General features: G+C 48.5%; 1 long non-coding RNA gene across 1 annotated transcript; it reads left to right on the forward strand.

Moving 5' to 3' along the window:
* Nucleotides 1-21166: 21166 nt before the first annotated feature.
* LOC118931101 (uncharacterized) lies at nucleotides 21167-23806 on the forward strand. Its single transcript, XR_008998790.1, has 3 exons — nucleotides 21167-21572; nucleotides 22707-22807; nucleotides 23319-23806. It is a non-coding gene; the product is annotated as an uncharacterized LOC118931101 (long non-coding RNA).
* The last annotated feature ends 2833 nt before the right edge of the window (nucleotides 23807-26639 follow it).

Below are 26639 nucleotides of genomic sequence, written 5' to 3' on the forward strand. Positions count from 1 at the left end.
GTGTCCTCACTCCTGCGTCAGGGCTGAGTCAGGCAGGATGGCCTATAATACAGCGTACTCGCGGCCAGCGCTGTCCTGTGAAAAGGTCACCCATGTAATCGTGTATTTCTAGTAGCCTTAGTGCAGGAGGAAAAAGAAACAAGGGGGATTAATTTCACGTTGTATTTAATTCAATGCATATAAATATTATCATGTCAACATATAATCAATATAAAAATCATGACTGAATTTCTTTTTTCCACATGAAGTTGGTGGAATCTGGTGCCACTTACACCGAGGGCATATCTCAATTCCACTAGCCTCAGGTCATGTGCACAGGTCAGGGGCCACCACCTCGGCCTGGAAAGCCCAGAAGATGCTGCTATTACTACTCCACTGACGCAGTTGTTTTCCAAGGGGTCCCCTGGACTTGACCTTCTAGGCAGTCCTGCTCACCACTTTCTCTGGCCACAAATAGAAGACAGAGCCCTGCCCCAAGGTCAGGGATGCACATTTGCATGCTGCTGTCTCAGGGACACCTGGGCAGAACCTTTAAATTCCTGTCCTTCCCGCATAGTCAGATGCTAAGTTTATTAGACCACAAAGTCCTCCTATCATGAAACACCTGCTAATATTGCACAGAACTAGTGCTGTGGAGCACACTTAAGGAGTGTGTGTGTGAGGGGAGCGAGGGTGGGGAGAGCTCTCAGTGAACAGGCTGGTGCTGCCTCATCGTTTTACTTTGAGAGCCCTGAGGTGCGTCTAACAACAGAGCCCCGACTTCTTCCTCCCACAGGCCTGAACTGGGCTTCCCTTTGGGTCAGGTGCTGTCCGAGGTGCTGGGGCACACTGGCGGATGCCCTAGAGAAAGCCCCTGCCCTCATGGGGCGTCCTGTCTGGCCAGGGAGATGGGCCACCGTGAATACATGGTGCAGTTATTTCATGTGCATGGACGAGAGCATCGAGATTTCTGGAGAGGAGGTGGGGCCGCTCCTTCAAGCCAGGGAATCGGGCTGCCCCCCTCTGTGAAGGTTACTTCAGGCGGGCTGATGACAGGTGTGGGGGTGGGAGGGAGGGGACATCTGGGTAAGGGTGCTCAGGAAGAGGGCACTGCAGGTCCAGAGGCCTGGAGGAGGGGGCGTGGGTGGCGGAGGCTGTGCTGACAGGACCATTCCTGATGCCCCAAACCACTCCCCCAGGAGCATCCTGGGCTCTGGGCTCCCTCTTTCCATCTCCTGGTCCCCAATTACCCCATTTTCCAGACAAAGCAATTCAAGTGGTTTGGAAGCCAAATCACAGCCTCAGCCCTGGGAAGCAGCCCCGCGTGAGGGACGATCTGAGCAGAGGCCTCCCTCCCGCCGCTGTCCCCCAGCTCTTCCCGGAAATCATAGTGGCTTCTCTGCAGCTCTCTTTTTTGCACTCGAAACTCTCTTTTGTTCCTAATTTTCATGTTTTCCTGATATACATATTGCACAATCTGTGTATAAATTAATATATATATATATAATTTATATCAGATATAAATGATCTATCCTTACACCTGGAGTTTACATTGTACCAAGCATTACTGACCTGTCTTTATATAAAATTTTGATATTTAAAATAAAACATTTATTTTGATATTTATTTACTTTTCCATGTATTTTGATTTCATAATACATTGCATTAAATATTTACTTTGGCTCCTGTTTTGCGTTTCCTTCTGAACTTTTCTACCTGAGGTGAGTACTTGAGCCGCCTCGCCCCAAGCCTGGGCCTGCTTCTCAGACTGTTCTCTCTGCTGATTCATTTAATCCACGGTGCTGTGGGCCAGGTGGCAGCCCTTGGGGAGCCACGGGGAGTGGACCTGGAGGGCAGGGTCCAGTTCTGCCCCCAGTTTGCTGTGTCATCTCTGCGCTCACCTCTGACCTTCCCTGACCCCAGGTCTTCCATAAGTACCAGAGGAGCTTGGTCACAGGGGGTTGCTGCTGACTCCCTCAGGATTCTTCTGGGGCTGTCCTTCAGCGGTCACCCCCAGTTGAAAAGGTCAGGTTGGTACTAAAATTGCACTTCTACCAGAGAAACCTTTCCTGTGGCTGGGTTTGATGTTGAGTTCCTACCTCTGACGTTGGGTTTTAAGTAAAGGTTCTGCTGTAACGATGCTGATGATATACTGGCGATGATGGGGATGACAATGGTGAGATTATGGTGATGACAGTGATGGTGACGGTGCTGGCGGTGCTGGTGGTGCTGGTGGTAATGGTGATGGTGATGGTGCTGGTGGTGCTGGTGGTGACGGTGACAGTGATGGTGCTGGTGCTGGTGGTGACAGTGATGGTGGTGACAGTAGTGGTGAAGACGGAAATAAGGACACATCATGTCCTGTGAGTTTTAATCTGTCTCTTATAAATAAATGGTTTTGTTTTCAAGCAGGATATGCTGGTGCACTTACCGTCTCAACAGTTTTGCTATTTCCAAATAAGGAAGGTGAAGATGCCCCTAAGAAAGTGACTGTCATAAGGGATAATTAAATGTGATTGAGAACATCAGTTATAAATCAGGGTGAATTCAGAATTTATCCCCTTTCTCCTCCTTCTCTTTTTCTTTCTTTGGAGAAATGAGTCCTTTTACAAATATAGCAAATAGGCTCAACAAATGTGTGTCGATTGCTTACTAAGAAGCAGACGTCATATTGTACAAGCGGTTTTGATGTGCATTCACATGCAGACATTAAGTTCAAACAATGTCCTCATTACTAGGCAGCATAATGAAGGGGCCTGCGTTGTTCACTCTTTTTCTCTCTGCTCCCCTCAATGGCTGTCTCATTGCTCACAAGGCCTCAACCGTGGCCTTTCTCTGACCTCCTCTGGTCTTCTTTTGAAAGCTAGGACGTGCAACTGGGTAAGAGGCAGGAGAGAGATCTCCCAACACCAGTCCTGCCGGATCACCAAGATTTGCCTCAGGGTCCAGCAGGACTCAGTACTTGGTGTCCTCAGGCGGCGAGGAGGGTGTCCCTGAAGAGACGGGTGTCTGGGGCACCTGGTGTCTGCAGGGCTGAGTGGGCCCAAGCAGAGGCTGTGCCAACCAGGAAGTGAACAGCAGTTCGCCTCAGGATGCATTTGGCCCCACATGCTCCCTCTGACTAGAGGCTCAGGGTGCCTTACATGGACCCCTGTGCTCCTCTTGGGCTTCATTTAAAATAGAGGCAGATATTGATGGGAGCTCCGTTCTCCCAGCACTGTGGTTGACTAAGAGCCTCTACCCAGAGGTTGACAGCAAGCTGGCAGGATGCAGTGGGGGCACCTGAGTGTTAGCGTGGGGAGCGTGGCCTGGAGACCTCACCTTTCCCAGAAGCGCCTACGTGTGCTGGCTCTGCATGTCAGCTGTAGAGGACACCCAGGCGTCACTTTGCAGGGGACACTGGCAGTTTGGGAGGCTCCAGCCAGGTTGTGGAGCAGGGTGGGGAGCACAGGCTGGGAATGGCTCGGGGCTCCCCACCCACCGATCAGGGTCTTTAGGGACTTGAATGGACAATCCTGTGCATTGTGGGAAGCCCTGTGTTTCTCCCAGGGAAAGCTCAGGCCCCAGGACCCATCCTGCCCCCTCAACTCCCATTCAGATTATTTCTGAGGTCGGGCAGGGGTGTAGCTGTGCTACTGGCTGCCTTCAGGAGACACCCATTGCCTAGTTTAGTATTTCTGTCCAAGGGGCATAACTGCAAAGCATAGTGGGAAAGGCCGATGCCCTCGAACCAGACTTTCCAGCCCCCTCACTTGCTGGCTGTGTGGGTCTGGGTCCATCGCTGGCCTCTTTGCCTGTTTCCTCATTTGTGAAATGGGGCGTTCAGAGCCTCCACTCCAGCGGGGTGTGCTGACTGCTCAGAGCATATCAGGCCCCACGGGCACCTCGCCTGCATGGTCACCCAGGCCCTTGCTTCCACAAGGTTAATGCTCTGCTCTCACAATCTTAAAATTCTTAAAAAGTTTTGAACAAGAGGTCCTGTGTTTCCACCTTGCAAATTATGGAGCTGGTCCCCATTCAAAGAGTGAATGTACATACAGTGTGTGGCACTGGCCTGACACAGGGGGAGCCCCTGTCCCTCAGTAAATGTCTTCACGGTTATCCCAGGGCAAGGCACCCAGCCACCAGTGGCCTGCGGCCCTGGGCATGCAAGGGAGAGATGGGGCACTGCGGCTGCTCCGCCAGAGGTCAGAGGGCTCTGCCTCAGTCATTGAACGGGAAACAGCAAGCATTCAGGCCAGGGAGGCACCCAGCCGCAGTTCTGAGAACTGGAGGCAGTCACGGGCTTTTGGCAGAGCGCGTTTGCATGGTGTTTAAGGATATGTGCTCCCAGGTGGAGTGTGGGAGCGATTATGGTTTGGGTCCAGAGGAGGCCAAACAGTGCTGCACTGCTTCTATCAGACCTCTCGTAAGACCAGACCGGGGGCTGCTGACGCAGGCTCAGAGGGGTCACCTTCCGCGGAAGGCTCTGCCCTCACCATGCGGGGCAGCAGCTGCTCACAGGGCGCTTTGGGCGTTTCAGGGTGAGATTCTTCCTCTCACGACACTCCCCTGCAGCAGGGCCTTGGCTAGGGAGCAGATGTGGGAGGGGTCGCAAACTGCAGTATGTCCGTGTCTGCACCCTGAGTGGGGCTCCTGGGGTGCACACCCCCGATCAGCTCCCCACCTCTGAGCAGGGCGAAGTGGACACTGAGCTGGGATGGAGCTGCCATTTGCAGGGACCAAGAACCATGAGACCTCAAGTCCCAAACCTGGGCTTCGGCTCTCCTTGCCCCTGGACAGAGGGTGCGGTATCCCTGCCCTCGCTGGGGGACCACTGGCCAGGTACCTATGGCAGGGCACTGGACACGTGCAGGGCAGGGAGCGAGGGAGCCTGCCCATCAACAGGCCAGGTAAGCGTGTTACTGCCTCCTGGGGCCCACTGGCTCCTGGTTGCAGAGTTCGGATGCTTACCAACCAGGCACTTCTGCTCACCCCCAAGAAGTGAGTTCCACCTCAAATTCCTGCCCAGCCTGTCACGGCCCAGTGGGACCTCTCTGGTCCCGTGGTGGCTGCGGCATCCTCAGGCTCCCCTGCTGCCTGTCCGGGACATGCTGGCTCTATCTCAGGTGCAGAGTTGGAACTTTCGGGCCCTGTCAGTGTGGTCAACATGCAGGATGCTGTAGTGACCGCCTCCTGCTTAAAATGCACTGTGCATTCCGAACAAGGGGCACAGGAAACCCTCGGGTTCCTGCTCCAGCTGGCTGCTCCTTTTGGCCTCTCTTTAAGGTAAAGTTTAAGGTTAAGTCATGCTGAAGATCCGACAACCGGAGACAGTGTCCTAATAAGAAGAGAAGTGTGATGCGCAGGGCAGGAGAAGGTTCTGGGCAGCCTGGGCTGAGGTGGGAAGTTTGCAGCAAGGACCACTTCTCCCAGTTCCCAGCCCCTGGTCCTTCACACCCAGAGTCCAAAGAAGGAAGCTGTTGGGGAAGGACTGGCTGGCCAGGGCTTTGCAATGAACTATGGGGAGCCCTTTCTGCATGCCCTGGAGGACTCCCTTCTTCCTGTTCTTGTAACTGGCCCTTGTGAAAGAAAACCCAGGCAAGAAAGAGGCTGCAGAGTACGGATATTTGGAAAAGCGCTCTAGGGAACGGGCCAAACAGAGGGCTCAGACTCTGAATAGTGAGATTAGCCCCGAGGGACTATAAGTCTATTTCAAACCTAGGAAAAATAAGCTATTAAGCAGGGAGAAAGAGAGAAAGACTCCCAGAAGGGGAAACTGAACAGACCCTTTTGGAGGAAGGTGTCGTGAAAGGTGGCTGAGGCGACAAAGAAAGACTGTGACCGTTAATGCTGGGAGCACCAGCCTCCGCCCTCCACCCTGTGCCCTAAACAGATTTTTAAATCCATTTATTTTGGTGTTTTCTCCTCACTTCTCTGCATTCAGTGGATTCCTCTTCAAGAGTAGAGAGAACACACAGACTAGAAAACATTTCCTTTTTTCCTTACCAGGGGACTGAGTGTTGTGATATATGGGTTTTGATAACATGCATGAACTGAGCCTCTAGAAAAAGGTGTAATCTACCTTTCATGTTAAATTTGACAAAATGCTGATGTCCTCCATCCCCCTAAATCAGGAACCGAGGCCTGCGGAGAGAGCACAGTTGTAAGAAATGTAAAAGACACCCTCTTAAAAGTGTTTCTTCCAGCAAAATGGAACCACCAAAGTAGCAGCTCTGCCACGCCGAAGAGCGCCCCCTCCGGCTCACTTTGGCAGAAGTCCACTTTTATTCCCGTTGTTGACGTTCAGGCTTTTCAGTGTTCTGAAAATCAACAAACCCCATGCCGGGAAGCATGTGCCTCATTTTATCAAATGGTACCCGGCTTGGTAATGGCCTCCCCAGATAATTCGAGCTGATCTGTGGTGATGACCAGGGGGACGGCAATGATTGTCATGTTAGTAAAAAAAATCAAAACAATCATGTTACGTCAGTTCTACCATTAAAAGACTTGCTTCTCTGCAAATTTTTGCGCTCAGTAATTAATACTCTGGGGCTTGTGGTTTCCAAGCCGGTTCTCCAGGCACAGAGATGCCACTCACCTGATAATTATTTCAGGAAACCATGCACGAATGAATGTGATTGACAAATGCAGCATTGCTGTAATTGCCCCAAGCAGAGTCGGGGAGAAAAGGAGAAAGAAAGAGGAGAGTTAACTAGTTGTGTGCTTACCTATCAGCTGGGAAGCACAGCGGCAGAGCAAACCTGGTTGTTGCAAGATGCTTGACTGTTGTACTAATCAAGTAGCAAGATCGGAACTGGCAGATGATGTCAGGCAAGGTCCTGCCTCATGTCCTAAATTTAAAAGTGACCAGGGCTTGGTGTCTTAGAGGAAAGCATGCAAATCTCCTAATGCTTCTACTGTAGGTGTACCAACAGAGGCCATCTTCTTCCTGATCACAGCCAGCAATTAGATTATGCTCCCAAACAGAGAGATTCTGGAAACACTTCAACTGTTTAATTCTAAAGACTTTTAATTGCAGACATTTGTCCTATTGTATAGATTAGAAGTATTTTGGGGGCTTAGGCATGATTTTGCTTGGCTGTGGGCTTTCATCTTTTCCGTGTTCAAGAAGTGTTTAGTATGCCTCAAGCAGAGATGTGTCTCCTTTCTGTCCTGTTTGCTGACTCGCTCTCATAACAGAGGGCTATCTCCGTATCTGCATTTAGGTGGAAAGAACGGATTTAGCAAAGACCGGGCCCTGGGTTGGGCATTGTGGGTTTCACAACTATGCCTACATGAGCACTGTATCTCTCCAGGATGGCATTTCTCAAGATGGTGTTAAATTAGATACGCCTTGCACATTTCATGTTCTCTTTTCCTGTTTACTTTAGTAAGGTGCCAGGCACATAGGAGGTATTCAGTAAAAGGCCCTTGAGTTGAACCAAGTCTCAGTGTAGACACATCCCTGCCCTAGAGAAGCTCAGAGTGAGAATGGTATCTTGGAGGGATGGTTCACAATGAATGAGTGACATGTCACGGAGTTGAAGAACATGGCCCTCGGGCAGGGCAAGCCCGTCTGGAACACTGGCCATTGCTTACAGCATGGCAGGTTGTGCACATGGTGCACCAGCCAGCTCCAGGCTGAATCCCAGAGCACCTGTGTTTACATCCATAAAATAGGCATGATCCGATCTCGCCTCTTGCACTGGAGATGGAATGAGATGTTTTTAAAGTGTTCAGCAGAGCACCTGGCATTCAGTGAGCTTGGGCTAAAGGTAAAGAAAATAAAGGGAGCTGAGTCATACACCGTGTTACAATTAGATAAAATAACCAAGCTCAGCACCTGAGTTGGCCTGGGACTTTGCTAACTGCTTAGTCTCTCTGAGTCATAGGACACTGTTTCGCATATGGTTTAATTATGCATCGGAGTTGATGGTGAAATTGATTTTCCGCAGTGCCAAAGTGACTCTACTCCTGATACTGGTGAAATATTAAATACTCGGAAAGCTACAGTGAAGAGAATGAATCTTCTATCAACTGACCACCAAGAGATACCCATTATTAATATTTCAGTTTCTTCCCTTCAATTTTCCAACCAGGTACAACTTCTAGTCTGTGTTTTCATTTACCATTTTTAATGGCTAATAGCACATTGTCTGGGAAAAGCACACTTTCTAACCTTCAGCCTCATGGAAAACAGGTGATTTCCATGGTTGCCAGCTCGGTGCACAGAGCATGTTCTGTCCGTGATGGCATTTCCTCACATCGTTATACATTTCCTTAGATCCTGAGTTAAATAGTGAAAGGACTTAAAGGCTCTTGGAACCCACCAACAACTTGCCCTCTGAAGGTAGTGATTCCGTCACCCCTCTACCTCTTGAAGGGGGACCATCTCATGATTCCCACACCAGCAGTGAATAATCGTGAGTATTTTGCTAACATCATTGGTGGAAAATTATATCTTAAATTTTGTTTACACTTACACATTTTTTTTGATATCTAGTTGAAGCTAGGCATTTTCTCTCCTGCTTATTAGTTATCTGAGATTTCTCTTTAGTGAATTATTTATGTCTTTTGCTCATTTATGTAGGGGAGTGCTCAGGTTGTCTTACTGATTTGTAAAAGCCTTTTGCATATTAAGGTTAACCCTTGGTCATATTTATTGCAATTATTTTCATCCAATTTGTTATTGGACTTTTCATTAAAGATAATTTTATGTATTTATTTTTCAAACTAGCCCAGGGTATTGAACATCTCCACAATAGAGATAAGAATTTTCTGGAGGAAACATGAGACCCGATGCAGGGGACACAACCAGGTGGAGGCTGGTGGCTGTGGATTTTAGAAGCAGGAAACCTCCAGATAATTTCATCAGCCCTCTGACTGCCTTTGGCCTCTGTGTGTACAAACATTGTGGGCACTTTTTGCAATTGGAACTTCTGTGGGGTTGCCAAGTTACTGCTTTGTTTATTTTTCCCTCTTAACATAAATAATTTGGCATGGTTTCCATACAAACATTTATCATCTCTTCCAAGTTATTAGCATCCAAACTCAGGGGCATTTCCACCTATGTCATGGGTGTGAGGGACCAACCGCAAACTAATTAAAAGGCTTGCATGCTGACTGTGGCCTGTGGTCACCCTGGAAGGCCAGCTCCACCACTGGCCGCGCTTTAGCGACCATTGCCATTTTAAAGGCTGAATTATCTATTTTTATTAGTTGCTCAGCTATTTCAGTCTTTCATTTCTCTACAACTCTCAGATGAATACCATCTGGCCTCAGTAATTTATTACAATTTAATTTCTCAATTGTTCCATCACTTCTTTCTTGATATTTCTATCAGCAAAAAAAAAAAAAAAAAATGTCCTCTCGCCTGGGCCTGTCACCTCCATGAGAGGACACTGGGCACAGAACCTCATGGAAGGCAGAGACCCAGAGGGCTACCCGCTGGCTGGGATAACACAGCGCTGGGTTCCTGGTTCAAAATGGTGTGGCACAGCATGTAGAAATACCCAGATCTGTGCAGAATTACAGGAAAGAGGAGGAAAATAAGTTGAATATGTTGTGACCACAACTAACTACTGTCTGTGGGTGTTTCTATCAGTTTTCCTTCCTGTACCCTTTCTGTTTATGTGGCAAATTTAAATAAGTCCTGAATCTGTGGCTAAATGTGCACAAATGTCCCACTAAATGAATATGGTAATCACTGGTCTCTAAGTCTGCTCGTGCTTGACATGACGAAATCAGGTTCTTTTTGAATGCTGGGAGACTGAGTTCCTATAAACATCCTGGAAAGAGGAGTCATGGGCACGCTGCATGGGGCAGGCAGCCCAGGTCTTTTACAAGCCGCTCTCTCTGCCCGTGGCCGGTCTAACGGGTCCCTGGCATCCATACTCACGGCTACCCAGCCTTGGTATTCATCTCCCAGGCAGGGATTGGTTCCCTTCTGTTCTGCCAATATAGATAAATTCATCAAGTAGGCTTAAAATGATGAACAGCAACAGTGAAGTTAGTCCTCTGATACACCAAACAGTTATTTTTAAAGGCACATGTATGCCTGTTCGGTGGTTTCAAACATTTCAGTATGGCCTCGTGGACAGCAGCTGCCCTTCCGAGGACCAAGGGTGTGCAGCGAGCCCCCAGCTCAGCTCCCCGAGATCCTGGGGGTGGGGGCAGAGTGCACACATGCAGGGGGACAGTGACCTGGGGGAGAACTGCCCCTATTAACTCCGTCACCTCTCCCAGGACTGGTCCCTCTCTCCAGCTGTGGGAGACATAAGCATGGGTCTGCGCTGGAGAAGGGAGGCCAGGTTTCTGAGCCACCTGGGGGTTGGGGGGGCAGGAACTCCCTTGGAGCTCTGGGGGCGAAGCTGATGTGAAACCAAAGAGCTGACCCTCCCAGTCCCACGGACCTGGCGATCATCGGCCCTCTGATTCCCATGCAGCCCAGGGCAGAAGGCGTCTGGGCCAGAGTCCCTCTTCATAGAAGGGGACGGAGGTCCAGGGAAGTGGGGGAAGCCAGAGAAGCCCACGTTCCTGGTCCCTTCTGCGCTGCTGGCCTGGGGCTTAGTTATATCCAAGAGCACGTACTCTGGGTGTAGGGGCCATCGTGAGCCTCAGGGTGGGATCCCCAGACCTCCGGGAAGGCCCTACCACCCCTGAAGTGGAAGGACATGTGTGAGGCTGGCAGTGTGGTCCTGGGTCCTGTAAAAGGGGGACGTGTCTCTTTTGCGTGGCAGCCGGAAGGATGAGGGCATGTGAATGCGTGTGTGTGCACAAGCATTCTGAGGGAGTGTGGGGGTGTGCATGGCTCTGTGTGTGCCCTCCCCCTCCTTTGCATCATCTCCTCCTTGTTGCTCCTGAAGAGAGGGGGTGCCGGGGGCAGGGAGAGACCCAGGAGCCAGAATGGGCTGGAAGGGCCCAGAATGCAGCACGCGGGAGCTGGCATTCCCAGGCTCTGGCCTGCGGCAGCAGCACAAGTCTCGGGGCCTCAGCCAGCCAGAGGCCCAGGAGGCTGTGGAGGGGTCTTCCCGCCCTGGGCCCACCTGGACCCCAGCGCCTGGTGCCGACATTCATGAATTCATCTGTTGCTCCAATAGGTAGGCACAGATCACCTCGCAGGTGTCTCCCTGGACTACCTGTCCCACGCCCCAGGTCGGGGCCTGACAGAAGCAACTGAACACAACAGGGGAGAGTAAGTGTGCATGTGTGAGCCTGGGAGCCGGTGTGCACGATGGTGGGTGTGTGGCTGTGCCAGGTGTGACTGCGGGCAGCAAATGTCTGTGGCAGAGTAAATAACAAGGGCTAGGTGGTGGTGGGTGTCCTGCAGGAAATGCAGGTGCCGTGGTGAGGGGTAACAGGAGCCAAGCACCCCTTCAACTACATGGGGGAGCAGGGGTGAACCTGCTGAGCACAGTGCTTGCATAGTGGATGGGTCATGCCCCAGAATCCCACACCCAGCTAGGCCTCCAAACAAGTGACATGCACGTGTCCTCCTGGAAGCCACAGGCGGCGTGCGCCATGGGAGGTGCCCGGCTGGCCATGCATCCTGGCTCCACACTCACCAGCAAACTGGAGCCTGTTGCTTGCCCTCTCATAAGAAGTACCACCTGCTCCCTGGTGGCTGTCGTCGATATTAAGTAAGATCCTGCCTCTAAAGTGCCACCCGATGAGCTGGGTGTCCCAGGCTCCCCACCGAGTCAGCTCTCTTCCTGCCCTCAATAAAAGCTTTCACTGCACCATCTAAGAGACCAGAGATCTCCTCCCTGAAGGTGCAGACCGTGCAGGGTTAGCCTTGAGACAGCTACTCAAATGCACAGAGACTCAGCTTGAGTGTTGGGGGCCCTGACCTCTGCCCCCCACATGAGTCAGCAAGAGAGGAGAGGCAGGGGCACTGGAAGGAGCAGCCGTTCTGGAGCCAAAACGTGACTCCTCCCCACTGGGGTGGCCCTGAGCCACACCGATGAACCCTTGTCCTTTCCAGCTTCTGGTCTCAACGCTGAGCATCGCCACATGTGTGTCCACAGTGCCTGCAGAAGTAAAGGGGTCGGCACTCCGCAAGGCCCAAGTCCAGGATCAGAAGTGTACACAAACACAGTGCACATTGTTTTCAGGGATTGGTTTTTTATTTTCTGCCATGGATGACAATTTTGTTTTAAACATGAGAGCTGTGCTCTGTGTGGAGGTCAGAGTGGGCTCATGGTGAGGCTTCTCCAGGGGGGACGGAGGGCCCAGCCGTAAGGCAGCAGCTGAGGGCCGCAGCTCAGAGAGAAGCGGGAGGTTGACAGGGGGATGCAGGTTCTATTTGAGCAAGTCTGTGGTCAAAAGGGAGGGAGGGAGCGCTGTCCTCACAACAGGAGAAATACTTCCTCGTGTGTATTCTTCTTAACTTTGTCCATAATGTACTTTTTAAAAAACTGAGAATTTTTCTCCAAATTGGGTCATGATGCATATTCAAGGAGTGTAGGTGCTTCATTGCAAAATCAGTATTTCCCAAATGCCCACTGAAAAACCAGCTGAAAAGTATGGGAAAAGGAGCTATCATCTGCCATCTAATTTCTGGGTTAATCAGCAAGTCCTGGAGGGTTTGCCCTCCCTTGGGGAGGCTGTCAGGGGTGGTACAAGGACTTAGATTTCTGACTCCCAGCCCCAGAGCCTGGCACAGAATCTACACCGCAGAACCCTATAGGCCTCGGTGCCTCGCCGGCCTGAGGTCCTCAAGGACTGAGGGATCACAGGTCCCTTTATGCATCCCATCAGAGCAAGCCCGCCCTCGTCAGAGGAACTCGTGCCCCTGCAAAGCACTATACATAAAAGTGCAGCAGCCGGCTGGGCTGTGGAGCTGTGGAGGGGACACGTGAGCCCTGATATAAACCCTGCCGCAGATGCTAATGGAGTGATCAACTCTCCCAGGGTGGGGGGAGGGACCTACATGTCACTTAGCCTTAAGCCAGGTCTTTCCCTCTTTTCTTCGTCTGCACCTCAAACACAATGAAACCACAGGATCCCCGTGTATCAGCACACGCACATGTGCACTCTTGCACACCCACACCCACACGCTACCCATGAGCACACATTCACACACACACCACTACCTAACCATGGGATCAGATGTGCTGGAAAAACTACCCTTGGCTTTAGATGTAATCACCCTAGTTTAGAGAATGACAGCTTTATTGTTCAATAAAACAAATTAATTGATTCAACTATCTTCACTAGTGGATAGGAGGTGTTAAATATTTATCTGAGAAATAGGAGATTGCTGAAGGATGGGAGAGGAAAGAGCTCTCCCTGGAAGCAGAATCCAAGCTGCCGCATGGATGGAGCAGGGGCCACGGCCCTTGACTTGTCCTGCTAGAATCTTTGGCTCTGGCAACACAAGAGCAAAAAAAAAACATTTAAAATAACTACTGTCAAATGGGGACATTCACAGGGGCTCTTTAAAAATCCTTATGTGGAGGAAAACAGAAGTGTCCCCTTTTAAAACCCTCCTCCCTGGCTTCTCCTTCTCCCCACAGTTTACCCTTTGCAAACAGACAGGCTCCTGCCTTGAGCAGAAGAAACGGTACCGAGAGCGCGTGATGGGGCAGAGGGAGGAGTGATTTAATTGTCTGGTTCCTTCTGTGCTAGAGAATATCAAACAGATGAGGAGGATAAGACAGGGAGCTCAATAATTAATTTCCATGTTCCTCACTAGTGGGGCTTCTCGGGGCCCTGTGCCGTGATTACAGGGAAAGGATGGATTCTGAAGTTTCACTCATTAACTACGTGTTGTATGAAAATACCTGTATTTTCAAAAGGTATAGTGACAAGAATGAAAAATTTCAGCTATTAAAAATTTCCTGGTGTCAGGGACTTTGGGGAAAGAACAAAAACTGTCTGATTCCCTCAGATAAATAATGAAACGCATGGTTGTTGAGAGGTTAAGGGTCAAAACTTCCCTGTTGACTAAAACGCAAGGTTGACTTAAAAGATTTTCAGAAGTTATTCAAGAAGCCATGCGGCAGGCGGGAAGTTTTTTCTTCCTAATGAAACTGGGTGGGCTGCCTTAAATTTCTGCTTTGGCTGCATTCAAAGCACACAGGTTTTAATGGGCTGGACATCAGCTTTGACACTGGCCGTGCAAACTGCATGTATAATAGAGAGCCTTTGTGAATAATTAAGTGTTGCAGCCCCAGACTCTGAGTTTATCCAAGGGTGAGTATTAAGATTTAATTGATTTCAAATTAACCGTTACGTTCTCCATCCAAATCGGTGGACAGTGGGACCATCAGCATACTCAGAGCCTCCAGAAAGCCCGCGGTCGTCCTCGTCTACCCAGGCCCTGTCCAGGAGCAGGAGAGGATTTTCTTCCTGGAATACCGATTAGGCCAAAATGCATTTGTTCACAAGCTTAGGATTCAAACCTGGGTAAAGTAATTTTTAGCACAAATTGTTCAATCATTCAAACACACAAACATTTCAAGGTAATTTCTGCAAATCCCCATTGTGATCTAATTTCTTATTAAGCAGAATAAAGCTGTTTGGCATTGCAATTAATCAGTTTGGGGCTCCATGGAGCATTTGCTGCAATGAGCTCCCTTTTTTACTTTTAAAGGAGTATAACGTCCCCTGGGTTTCTCCCTGTATCCCTCGCGTGCGCACACACCTGTACGCATGCCCAGCCACACATCCATGTTGACACCTGCCCAAATGTGGCCAAGACCATCATCAGAGAGCTTTACCTGCACCACATTCCTTTGTGTACATGTACATAAACCACTGCCAGGAAAATTACTAAGTTTGCATTTTATTAAAAAATTCAAAGGTTGAAACACTGTATCCGTTATAAAATTACCCAGTATCTAAACATTAAACATATCATAAATCCTGTTTTTGCATGTCTTTTTCGTTTTGTTAGTCTCTTGTCCAAAAAACGGCCCCTTGCGGAAGCAGAGGGAGCAGTACCTGAGAACAGAACGTGGGGACAGGGCCAGGGAGAGAGGAGGGCTCTGGCTTGGCGGTCCCACTTCTGACTGGAGCCTCAGAGTCACCAGGACTGTATAGAAACCTCTGACTGTCCCAGGGCTAATGGTTCTCAAAGTTTGGACCTAATTTGTTCTTTCAACCTATCAATTGGCAATTTATGAACGACCAATATCATTCCCAAGGGCTTAGAAAGACAGTGCTTGGTAAATCATCACTCACCAGTAATCACAGTTCCAAAAGGTGGCACCACAGCGAGTAATTTAAGAGGCAAAGCAAAGCATGTGTTTTTATTTAACAAGAAAGATCTCAGGGCAGATAGGGTTATTATTTTAGAAGCTGAAATGACTGTCTTCTGAGCAGAATAAATGGGGGGTCATAATTCTCTAATCTGACCTAATTTTAACAAAGGAAAATGATCTGTTAAAATGTCCCAGAGATAATACAAATTAGACCAGGTCAACAGTAGGTCAAATAGATAGGGTGCTAAAACATGCTTTTTACTGCATTGTAGCATTTTATGCTAATTCAGTCCCCTTCTCTGTGATAAACAAAGCAAGTGGAAAGTAGCTAGCGTCGCACGGTGATGGGTCCCTGAGCTACAATTTAATACAAATCTAGTAATTCCATTGTACAACATATCTACTTCATTTAGGAACCACACATTCTAGAGGCGTACAAGATTAGACTGCTTGCCCCATACTGCAGGTATTTTGCCTTTAAAGCACCAGAAAATGAATATGGTTTCAGTGGATAAGCCTCTTGTGGAGTCATGTGGACTAAATGTTGGGAGTAGGCATTGTGTTGTCATTAGAAAACCGTTCCAACTTAGAAATGCTGGAGTGATTGTGGGCCTGGACGCAGACCTCACAGCTGCACAGGGCATGGGGGATGCTGACAGCTGCTAACACTGGGCAGCATTTTCACCCAACGAAGGAGGACTGGGTTCCATGCCATTCGTATATCATCCTCAGGACTTAGCAGGAAGGAAGAGAAGGCTGGAGGGGCGGGCTCTGTGCGTCCCTTAGGACTCACGGTGAGCTTCATAAAAGACTCAGCCGGGAGAAGTAGCTCTACTCTTTCCATGCACCATCAACCCATTAGGAAAATTTCCTCTCCTCTGCACTGAAAATGAAACCCTATGCCCTGCAAAAGTTGAATTACCTGTGTAGATGATTTCTCTCCTCCTAAGAGAGGGTTTTGTTCACTGTCATTCATTACCAGGTCAAGCTGAAGGATTAGATGGTTAGGGGTGTGAATTACCTGAGCCCGTTAAAGCTATGGCGCACCCACCGGCTTCTTTGGGATCAGTCCGCCTCCTTGAGCACCTAATTTACAGTCCAAGGGTGACTTAGGCCTTGGGGGAAGCGGAGTCCTTCATGCATGTGACCTGTCAGTGCCTTTTGGTGGGGAGACCCGGCTCCTCCCACATGAAGAAAAGGAAGATGAACTGGCTAAGACCTCTGTTAAAAAAAAAAATGCATTCAGGTCTTGAATTGGCAGTAAAGATAAAATTGGTGATGGTTTGAATCCCGAAAGGGGTGACATTTGGATTTGATTAAATTCACCATCAGAGACTATATCTACATGCACAACTGCTTCTTCAATTTTGATGAAATTGACTCAGTTCAGTCCAAAGAAAATGACTGATTCAAAGAGCTGATAGAAAACTCCTGCAAACTTTTTTAAGTCTCTTGGGATTGCTAAATAGTCTTTTGCATATGTAAGGTACAATATCTTAAATTCAGTATTTTGGCAAAAGCAGTAATGACTTCTGCAGACTCGCCAGTTCTCATCCGATCAAGAACCTCTGTGGAGGCATTTGCTCCAAGCACCCACGAAAAGTCCTTCCCAGACAGAAAGGTCTGTATCTTTTACCCAGCCTCCCACTTACCCTGCAGGTATCACCCCAAATCAGGTAGCATCCTGTCTAGAAGTATTCACCATTCCCTCTGTGCTGGGTGCTGGGGTATGAAAACTACGTGTGGCTCCCGACCTCAGGGTTTATGGTGTTGGCAGAGGGCTGAGGAGGAGAGTTACCACCAGCATCAGGCCGCTGAGGGCTGGCTCCGAGCGGGCTAAGCACGGGGTGCACGGGGAAGCAGGGTGCCAAGCTGCGTGGACGGGAAAGCTCCACGGACTCAGAGTGGTGTAGGTATTTATTGGGTATATTCATCAGGGGCTGCCCGGCATAGCCCTGCTCTGAGACCTGGGTGATATTCACTCAGTAACCACCAGAGCCACCCAGCAGCGGGAGGCAGTTGTTGTTTGCAGAAGAGGAAACTGAGGCACAGAGAAGTCAGTAACTTTTTCCAATTGGTGACACAGCCAGAAAGTGGATGGAAGCTCAGGTCATCTGGCTCCAGAGCCTATAGCTCCAGCCATTGTCCCCAGCTACCCTTGTGGAAACAGCAACAGAAGACTCAGAGGCAGAGGGAGAAATCATTACACAGGAGGCAGGAACAGGCTTCTACCAGTGGAGAACAGGGCACGCTGGGGTCCGTGGTGAGGCCAGGTCAGGAGTGAGAGCATGAGACCCTTGCCCTTTGCTTGCAGGTGACAGCAAGCCATTTTGTGTCGTACCAGGACCAAGTGTCTGAGATGGTATCTTAGGCAAGTTTTTCTGGCTGCAGGGTGGATGGTAGGAATGAATGGAGCCACTGGAGTTAAAAAACATATACTGAGAATTCACGAGCCCGTCCCAGGAGGTGTGTGAGCTGTTGGAGCTGGTGAAGAAGACGCTGGTGGCAGAGCTGCCACAGGTGGGAGCCCAGGGCATGTGGGGAGGGTCTGAGGGCACCTGGGGCAGGAGAGTCTGGGAGGAGACCCCCTGGCCAGGCCCCCCACACCAGGGCAGCAGACGCTCTCTGGGAGGACCACAAGCTGACTTTGAGTTGTGCTGATTCTGAGATAGGACCTCAAGAGAGGGGGTCCTAGTCTTCATCTATGTAGGGACCATAGAGCTGAATGCTGGGGCCTCTCCTAACAGACACAGTGTCGTTTCTCGGGCATCCAGCAGACATTTAACTGCTACTTTTCCAGTGATTGAGCTGAACTGAAATTTCTTTTTTAAGGACAGTATAACCACATACAGGTGGCCAACAGGCACATGAAAAGATGTTTCATGTCACTAGTCATCAGGGAAATGCAAATCAAAACCACAATGGGATATCACCTCATGCCAGTCAGAATGACCACCCTCCAAAAGACAAGAAATAACAAGTGTTGGCGAGGATGTGGAGAAAGGGGAGCCCCCCTACACTGTTGGTGGGATTGCAAATCGGTGCAGCCCCTATAGAAAGCAGGATGGAGGTTCCCCACAAAACTAGAAATAGGAATACCATATGACCCAGCAATTCCACTTCTAGGAATTTACATGAAGCAAACAAAATCCCTGATCTAAAAAGACATATGCACCCCTATGTTTATTGCCGCATTATTTACAATAACCAAGATATGGAAGCAACTGAAGTGTCCATCATTAGATGAATGGATAAAGAAGATGTGGTACATATACACAATGGAATATTTTTCAGCTATTTGCAGCAACATGGATGGATTTAGATGGTATTAAGCTAAGTGAAACAAGCTCAGCAGAGAGCTAAATACCATATGATTTCACTTACATGTGGAATCTATAAACAAAACTAAACAAAAGGAACAAAACAGAAATAGACTCAAAGACACTGAAAATTGACTGGTGGTTACCATGGGAGGGGGTGGGTTGGGTGGGTGAAACAGGTGAAGGGGATGAAGAGGCACACACACACACACACACACACACACAAATCACCACTTTGAGGGTCAGTAAAAAAGAAAGAAAAAAAATAAGGGAAGTATAGCCTTCCCCATCCTTATCAGGATTTTTCCTTTATTTCATCAAAACTTTTTGATTCCACAGATTTCTTTCACTAAAATTATGTATAATTTTGATCTCAAAACATTTCTTTTGTAATTTTTACTTTTGAGAGAAGGGGGTGGGTGGGCGGAGCATATAACATCATTTACTCAGGTGTTTCCAGAATCACCGCACCACGATTTGCGTCAAGTTGACTAACTACGAAAATCTTTGTCAGCTTTCGTTTCCCACCATCCTGCCCGTGGTGCCCTTGAGAGAAAATTCCTGTTGATTTGAATGGTTTTCTAGCTTTTTGGTGGAGATGGTCACCTGATTAGTTAGCTATAAAGCCACACAGGAAAATGCAAACCAGAGCGCCCCTCGTTGCGATGTGTTATCCGTCCCCGCAGCGCGATCGTGCAGGGCAGGAGCGGGTTTGTGAGGGTCCCTGGCAAGGCGTGGCTTAGCGATGCATTTGATTGCACTACGGACAACTCAAAATACACACTGGGTGCGGTTTTTCAGTATTTCCCTTTTGGCTAAGTGAAGAGATAAAGAAATATAATGAAGCCGATGTCCCCAGCTGGAGAGCTCTCCCGGGAGCTTGCGGCATCCCATCCGGGAAGGAAGGAAGCCGTCTGCTGCTCAGTGGACAAGGGTATCGCGTTCTGGCCCTTCCGCCACCGGCAAACCACAGGATTCGCGCGGCTGCCTAATTCAGGCGCACGGTCGCTGAGTCAAGAAATGTGGTGGAGCTCTGAGAGAATACAAACACATTTACCAGGTACCTGTCATTTTTGAGGACGTTGGCAAAATTTAGGAGTTAAATGAGGAAGAATATGACACAGGCAGCCCTGCTGCTGAGGGCCCAGGAAGGGGCTGGGCTGCGGAGGGTAACACGTGTAAGAGTGATTGGATTTGTCCCTTCTGATGCTTCATTAGGCTTTGGGAACCGGGGAGGGAGGCAAATGCAGTCTCCACTGTGCCTGTGGGATGCTGCTGGGACGGGAAGCCCACTCTGCTGGGGTCCCGCAGAGAACAAGAGTGCTTTTCTAGCTGAAAAACAGAACAGACACAAAGAGGACAGGAATTCCAAAGTGGAAGACGGCACTTGGGGAAAACTCGGACATCACCCAACTCAGCCAGGGAATGAATGGAGGACAGAATGGATCCCTGTAAAGGTTTCTCGGCAGTGTCTCCTGTCCCCCCTTTCCCACCAAGCCACGCAGCTTTGCCTTGAAGGCCACTTTACCTTCAGAAATACTCTAAAGAAATTTGTTTTAACGGAAGGATTTTTTTAAAGGCGACTTGCACATTGTCTTGGACTGGCCCTTGGGGAAAATGGCGTCTACCAGGCCACCTGTTGGAATGAAGCCCAGAAAGACGGCTGAGAGTCAGTATCAAATCGATAGTGTCATACACAGTGATGCATGAGGAGGGGGTTGCATCTCTCGCCTGAAAATCTGTTTTGACAGGAGGGCAGCACGGAGTCGTTTATGACATGGAAATGATGGGCTGGCTGGTTGGTGAGTCTGCTTGCAAACTGCCTCCTTACTTGATGAGGCGGGAGAAGCCCTCATGGACCGTTAGCGAGACCGCAGCTCGGCTGTGCCCTGACAACTGGATAGGAGCCACGTTAGCGCATCAGCAAAAGGCTTGGCCACTTTCAGGTGGGAACACAGCTCGCTCAGGTCCCTGCGAGGAGACTCAATTCACAGTCTGACTGTGACTTCACTCTGTTACAGGGCGTCTGTGATAGCGCCCACCAGTGGGTGCCTGGCTTTCCCCACCACGAGCTGTCTGATCTCTACAGTAAGACGAGTCCCAGGCTGGCTCTCTGTCCAATTCCCCATAAACTAAATGGCATAGCTAGCTTGCAAGTGCAGGTCAAAAGTCAACATAATGATACACCTGACAGGAATAGGTGAATAAATTCCTAAAACCTGGAGGACATGTATGTCTAAATGCGAAGTTAAAGACAGTGTTTATCTTAGATTGGCCATTTCCTGGAATCCCAGTATCTCCTTGTTCTCTTGCTTAAGTGACATCATCATGAATAGGACAATAGTTAGCCAAGCTTTCATGGTTTTCCACACAAATTTGCTAGTTTTATAGCAATAGCAACACATGTAGGCTCCCAGTCTGCATGAGGGTAAGTCAAGGGATGGCGCCATGACTTTTCCTCTGTCCCCCTGAAGCAGTTACACCAAGTCCCTAGGTCTCCAAAAGTATTAGTTGAATGGAAGCATGATTCTGTCACATTGAGTAAAATTTGAGTAAACCTTTAAGTGTTGTTGCAGTTTACGAAGTGCTTCAGAACTATTTCATTTAATCCTGTCACAAAGCCTATGGGGCTAGTATTCTTTGAGCATTTGACTCAGAGAGGTTAAGTGACTTGTCCAAGGTCACACAGCAAGCAAGGCAATCATGGCACAAGGGAGTCCCTTGTGATGCTCTGGGTCACAGAGCACTACCCGTCTCCTACATCTGGCCAAACAATTTTACCCTTAGAACAGCAAAGCTCTACATGCCATTTGGGTTCTAGAACTCATTTCTTTGATAGGAGTTATTTCCAAATTATAACTGAAGGTTTGAGTATAAAATAGATTACACTCTGCATTTGGATTCCTCAAATCCTGACTTCTGTATTCACAACCCACCAGGGCCCCACCCAGTCCTCATGTGGTTGCAGGGACTCAGCATCAGGACAACCCACCTTGTGGCATCATGTGAGTACAAGGTGGTCCATGGCCTCACTGTCTCTGGAGACCTGGGCCACTGCTGAGCTACCCACGGAACTGAATTCACGGTGAGTCAGGCCCATGAAATAGAATCTTCCAATCACACAATCTTTGGGGGCTGTTGATTCCCATGGACATCTTACAGCATGATGAGACATGCCTGCCATTGACCCCAGCCTGGACCTCTCCATGTGCCCACCATGGGTGCATGATGCCTCTGAGCTGTGAACAGGACCCGGATGTTTTATTGCCCTCATTTGCACAAGGTCAAACAGGGTGTGGCTTAGATCTCAGGCCCCCGGGATAAAGTCCCTCTGGAAGGACAGCAGCCACCTCTCCGGGTGTTACCTTTCCATCCCAGGTACTGATGTCCTGCAGCCCACATGCCTGCACCCACACCTGCCCCAGGCCGGCAGAAGCCCAGAGCATGGGGCACGCGAATCCCAGCCAGGCCACCTGCCAACATGGGCTTGCCTTGGGGTCCCATCTAGGGCAGCTGGGAGGGACCTGCTAGTATAACCGGATGCTCAGTGTAAAGGAGCCCTGCTGGCCTGAAGCTGATACGCGGGAAGGGGAGAGCTGAACCCATGCTTCCTTCAGCTGAAAAGAGATTCGCAGACAGTCCCGCTCTCTTCCCTTCAACTTCCTGGGTTCCTGTTTTGGGGTTCCAGCAGCAGTCTCTTTGCTTTCCTTCATACCATAGTCGAGTATGATCAGATTCTGGCACGTCTTGTTTTAGGGCTAGAAGCTCCCTGAAACAGCTGTGTCCTCTCAGGGAAACGATGGCACAAAATGGCTCTTTGCACTTACAGAGAGTTTTTATTTCCAGAGCGTTTAAGAAACATTAACTAATTAACAAGTTCTCTTGAAGGTTTCAAATCTCTTTCTCTCTATGGAAATTCCTTTTAGATTTAACAGTTTATTCCACAGTGGAGAAAGCTAGCATGCCTAATATAATCATTTGTTGGGTCAATAAAACTAAATTAACATGCATTTGAAATTGCAAAATCCAGGAGGTAAGAAACCACACACATTCTGCTTTTAAAAAATATATAACTTGCTGGGTTAATGAAAGAAGTCTAAGTGAGTGGTCAACATAGTTTGTAGTGGGGCAAGGAATGGCAGAAAGCCCCAGAGATTCCCTTTCAGAACCTCAATAACCAAATCGAACTCTTCCTCTTATTCTTTTTTTTTTTTTACAGGAATGGTAGACTCTGTGGAATTACAGCAGCGAGTTGCAAATGGTGCACAAAATACAAGTCCCGCACCAGTGCACCAGGAGCCGTTTGATGTGAGTTGCAGGGTATGTGGTCCACGTTCTTGCTATAAGATTCACTGTATTCTGTTCAAACACATTCGAAACAAAGTCCATTGAGCCCAAACATTTCCAGATAAAAAAGAATGAAAATGTTTGTTGGCAGTTTTTAAGGCTTCTGAGTTTTCCATTTCCACCCTACACGGTACATACTGTACGAGGGAGCTTCAGGGAGTGTGATGCTTCCTCTCGACTTCTGCCTTAGCAAAAAGGCCCCGCCAACCTTCAAACTATTTCCAAAACAGAGTGTGTATATTTTACTATGTTTTGATGAAATGGATTTCATGCTGCTACACAGGCACCAAGCGTTCTTGGGGAAAGGTGCAGGGAAGGCTCTGGGGTCCATCCGAAGCTCTTCCTGAGTCAGAAGACAGCTTTATTGATGGGAAGGCTCTTTTCAGGGAAAAGATGATCTCAAAGCCCAGAAAGCCAGGCAGGATGTTGGGCCGGGGAGTCCAGATGCTGAACATTTAACCGTATGTGCCTCTGTCCCCATCAGGCCTTGCCTGGGGATATGGCTTTTGCTGGTCCAGTGATACTGCCTGGGGAGGCCGGTGTGCAGTCACTCACTCACTCCAGCCCCCTGACAGCAAACATGAGTGGGTGAGCTAAACTGCAGTGGGCATTTCTGAATTGCCTTCACCACCATCCAGGGCCCCAGAATGGAGAGAGATGCTGACATAGGGTGGGGACATGGGACAAGGGTCATGCCATCATAAAATCTACTTAGCCTGTGAAAAAGCTCCAGCTTATTCTGTAACTTGTTCTATATGCTGTTCTTCCTCTTCTTCTAGCCCCTTAATCAATTAGGTAACTTTGTAACCAGGACGAGAGACAGACCTCTGGAGCATAAACGAACCTATGTGGGTAAAGAATGCCAAGATCTGGATCAACATACTCACCTAAAAACCCTATTCTTAATATGAAAACTCAAAGGAATTATTATCACCTATATACACCATGCCTTATGCTGACCCTTACCCAAAAGACACTTAACCCTTAAGCACACCTCTTCCCTGAGGCCACCCACACTCGTGTCTGAGTTTGTACTGGTTTATCAAATAAACTTCCCTGATGCTTAAACCTACTACACTTTGTCTCTGAATTGTTTTCCACAATAAAGATAAGACCTCCCTGACCCCCACCTCTGGTGGTAAATGCCTTTGCCACCTGGCTGCTTCATTCAGCTTTTTAGTCTTAAACACAATCTTTCTTTCTCTCTCTCTCTCCCTATTTTATTTCAGAGCAAAAGGGAGGTGGAAGTTCTCAGAACATAGTTTCACTCCATCCAGTGCTCCACAGCTCATCCAAATTTAGGGGTGGTGAGGATTTAACTCCTGAGCCGTGCAGATCAAGTGGACACTAGATGCCAAAAGAACCTGGCTTTAGGAGTTGGCAGGGGATTTGCCCTGTGCCAAGCAGGAGTTCAGTGAACATACTTCCCGCCTCCCCTGCTCTCTGCCTTCATGGCTGCTGACATTCTCTATTACTATTGCTTTAAGAAATTTCTTTCTTGCTGGCACTTGTTCAACCTGATCAAGAATTCTTCCCTGATCAAGTCAAGAGCCCTCCTATGTCCAGGTTGAAGTGTCCCCAAGTGCGCAGGGAGAGACCTTCCCAGACAGGCTGCCTGACCACAGAGTCACTGACAGCAGGAGGGGTGAGCAAACCTGTTCCTTGCTTTGACTTCTTCATTCATTTGATTCCTTAAAAGCGCTCAGAATGTGCTCTTCAAGCCTGGGGACCCAAGAGTTAAATGCTGGGAGTTTTCATGGCTACAAATGACCACCTCATCATGGCTGAGGCCCCAAGTCACCCTAGATGCTGGTTGGCTTTAAAACCATGAGAGAGAAGGGCATGTTTCTTCAGTAATCAAGTTCAGTAAAATGTTATTACTAAATCAATAGGAAAACTACACAAGGATTAGCACTATATCCATTCTCCTGTTGTGTCTGAGTCTCACAAGAAAGAATAGGTGGGAGAGAACTAGAAGTAAGTTACACTAAAACCAAACCCAAGCTCTTAGATTCCACTTTTCGTTATAGCAACTACTAATCATGTGAAATTGGATAAATCCTTGAACATTCTAAATAAAATTTTCTCATTTATTAAAAGATGAAAAAAATTCAAAACAAGTAAATATGAGTCTTAGTTAGTGTAATAAAGCAAGAAAAATAATTAAAGGGCATATAGATATGAAAAAAAAAACACCTGTCCTTATTCACAGACAACACAGGTTGTTGTCATAGACAATTCACAGGCTGTCTGTGTAGAAAACCCTGCAAAATCTATAGAAAAAAACTTCTAGAACTAATCAATAAGTTTAGTAAGGTCAGGGATTTAAAGGCAATATTTAATGATCAATCATATTTCTATATGCTAGCAATCAATAGTTGGAAACCAATATTAAAAAAGAAACATTTGGAGAGGGGCGGAAGATGGCGGCGTGAGTAGAGCAGCGGAAATCTCCTCCCAAAACAGCATATATCTATGAAAATATAACAAAGACAACCCTTCCTAGAATAAAGACCAGAGGACACAGGACAATATCCAGACCACATCCACACCTGAGAGAACCCAGCGCCTCGCGAAGGGGGTAAGATACAAGCCCCGGCCCCGCGGGAGCCGAGCGCCCCTCCCCCCAGCTCCCGGCGGGAGAAGAGCAGGCAGAGCGGGAGGGAGACGGAGCCCAGGACTGCCGAGCACCCAGCCCCAGCCATCCGGGCCAGAGTGCAGGGCCCTCGATACTGGGAAAACAGGGCAGCAAGAACAGTGAGCGGGCACTGGAGGCTGGGCGACAGAGGACATAAGAAAAGCGCGCGACCATTTTTTTTTTTTTTTGCTTTTTTGCTGCTTTGTTTTGGCGAGCGCTTTTTGGAAGTCTTAAAGGGACAGGGACCCCAATATTAGGGAAACAGGGCAGAAAGACCGGTGAGCAGAGGCCTGAGGCTGGCACCGGAGAATAAAGAAAAACGAACGACCACCTTTTTTTTTTTTAATTAAAAATTTTTTTTTTTTTTTTAATTAAAAAAATTTTTTTTTCTTGTTTTTTTTTGTGGTCGTTGTTTTGTTTTGGCGGGTGCTTTTTGGAAGTCTTAAAGGGGCAGGGTGGGCCACTTAATCCAGAGGTAGGGAATCCGGGATCTCTGGGCACCCTAACCCCTGGGCTGCAGGGAGCAGGGAGGCCCCTTACGGAGATAAATAGCCTCCCAGCCGCTCCTGCTCCAACGCGACTCCACCACTTTGGAGCAGCTGCCCGAGCCAGGCCACGCCCACAGCAACAGCGGAGATTAACTCCATAGCAGCCGGGCAGGAAGCAGAAGCCCTGTCTGCGCGCAGCTGCGCAGCACAAGCCACTAGAGGTCGCTGTTCTCCCAGGAGAGGAGGGCCACAGACCAACAAGAAGGGAAGTCCTTCCAGCCGTCACTCGTCCCAGCTCTGCAGACTATTCCTATCACCATGAAAAGGCAAAGCTACAGGCAGACAAAGATCACAGAGACAACACCAGAGAAGGAGACAGACCTAACCAGTCTTCCTGACAAAGAATTCAAAATAAGAATCATAAACATGCTGACAGAGATGCAGAGAAATACACAAGAAAAATGGGATGAAGTCCGGAAAGAGATCACAGATGCCAGAAAGGAGATCGCAGAAATGAAACAAACTCTGGAAGGGTTTATAAGCAGAATGGATAGAATGCAAGAGGCCATTGATGGAATTGAAACCAGAGAACAGGAACGCATAGAAGCTGACATAGAGAGAGACAAAAGGATCTCCAGGAATGAAACAATATTAAGAGAACTGTGTGACCAATCTAAAA

The sequence above is a fragment of the Manis pentadactyla genome, chromosome 8 (assembly GCF_030020395.1).
Source record: "Manis pentadactyla isolate mManPen7 chromosome 8, mManPen7.hap1, whole genome shotgun sequence".
NCBI classification, from domain to species: domain Eukaryota; kingdom Metazoa; phylum Chordata; class Mammalia; order Pholidota; family Manidae; genus Manis; species Manis pentadactyla.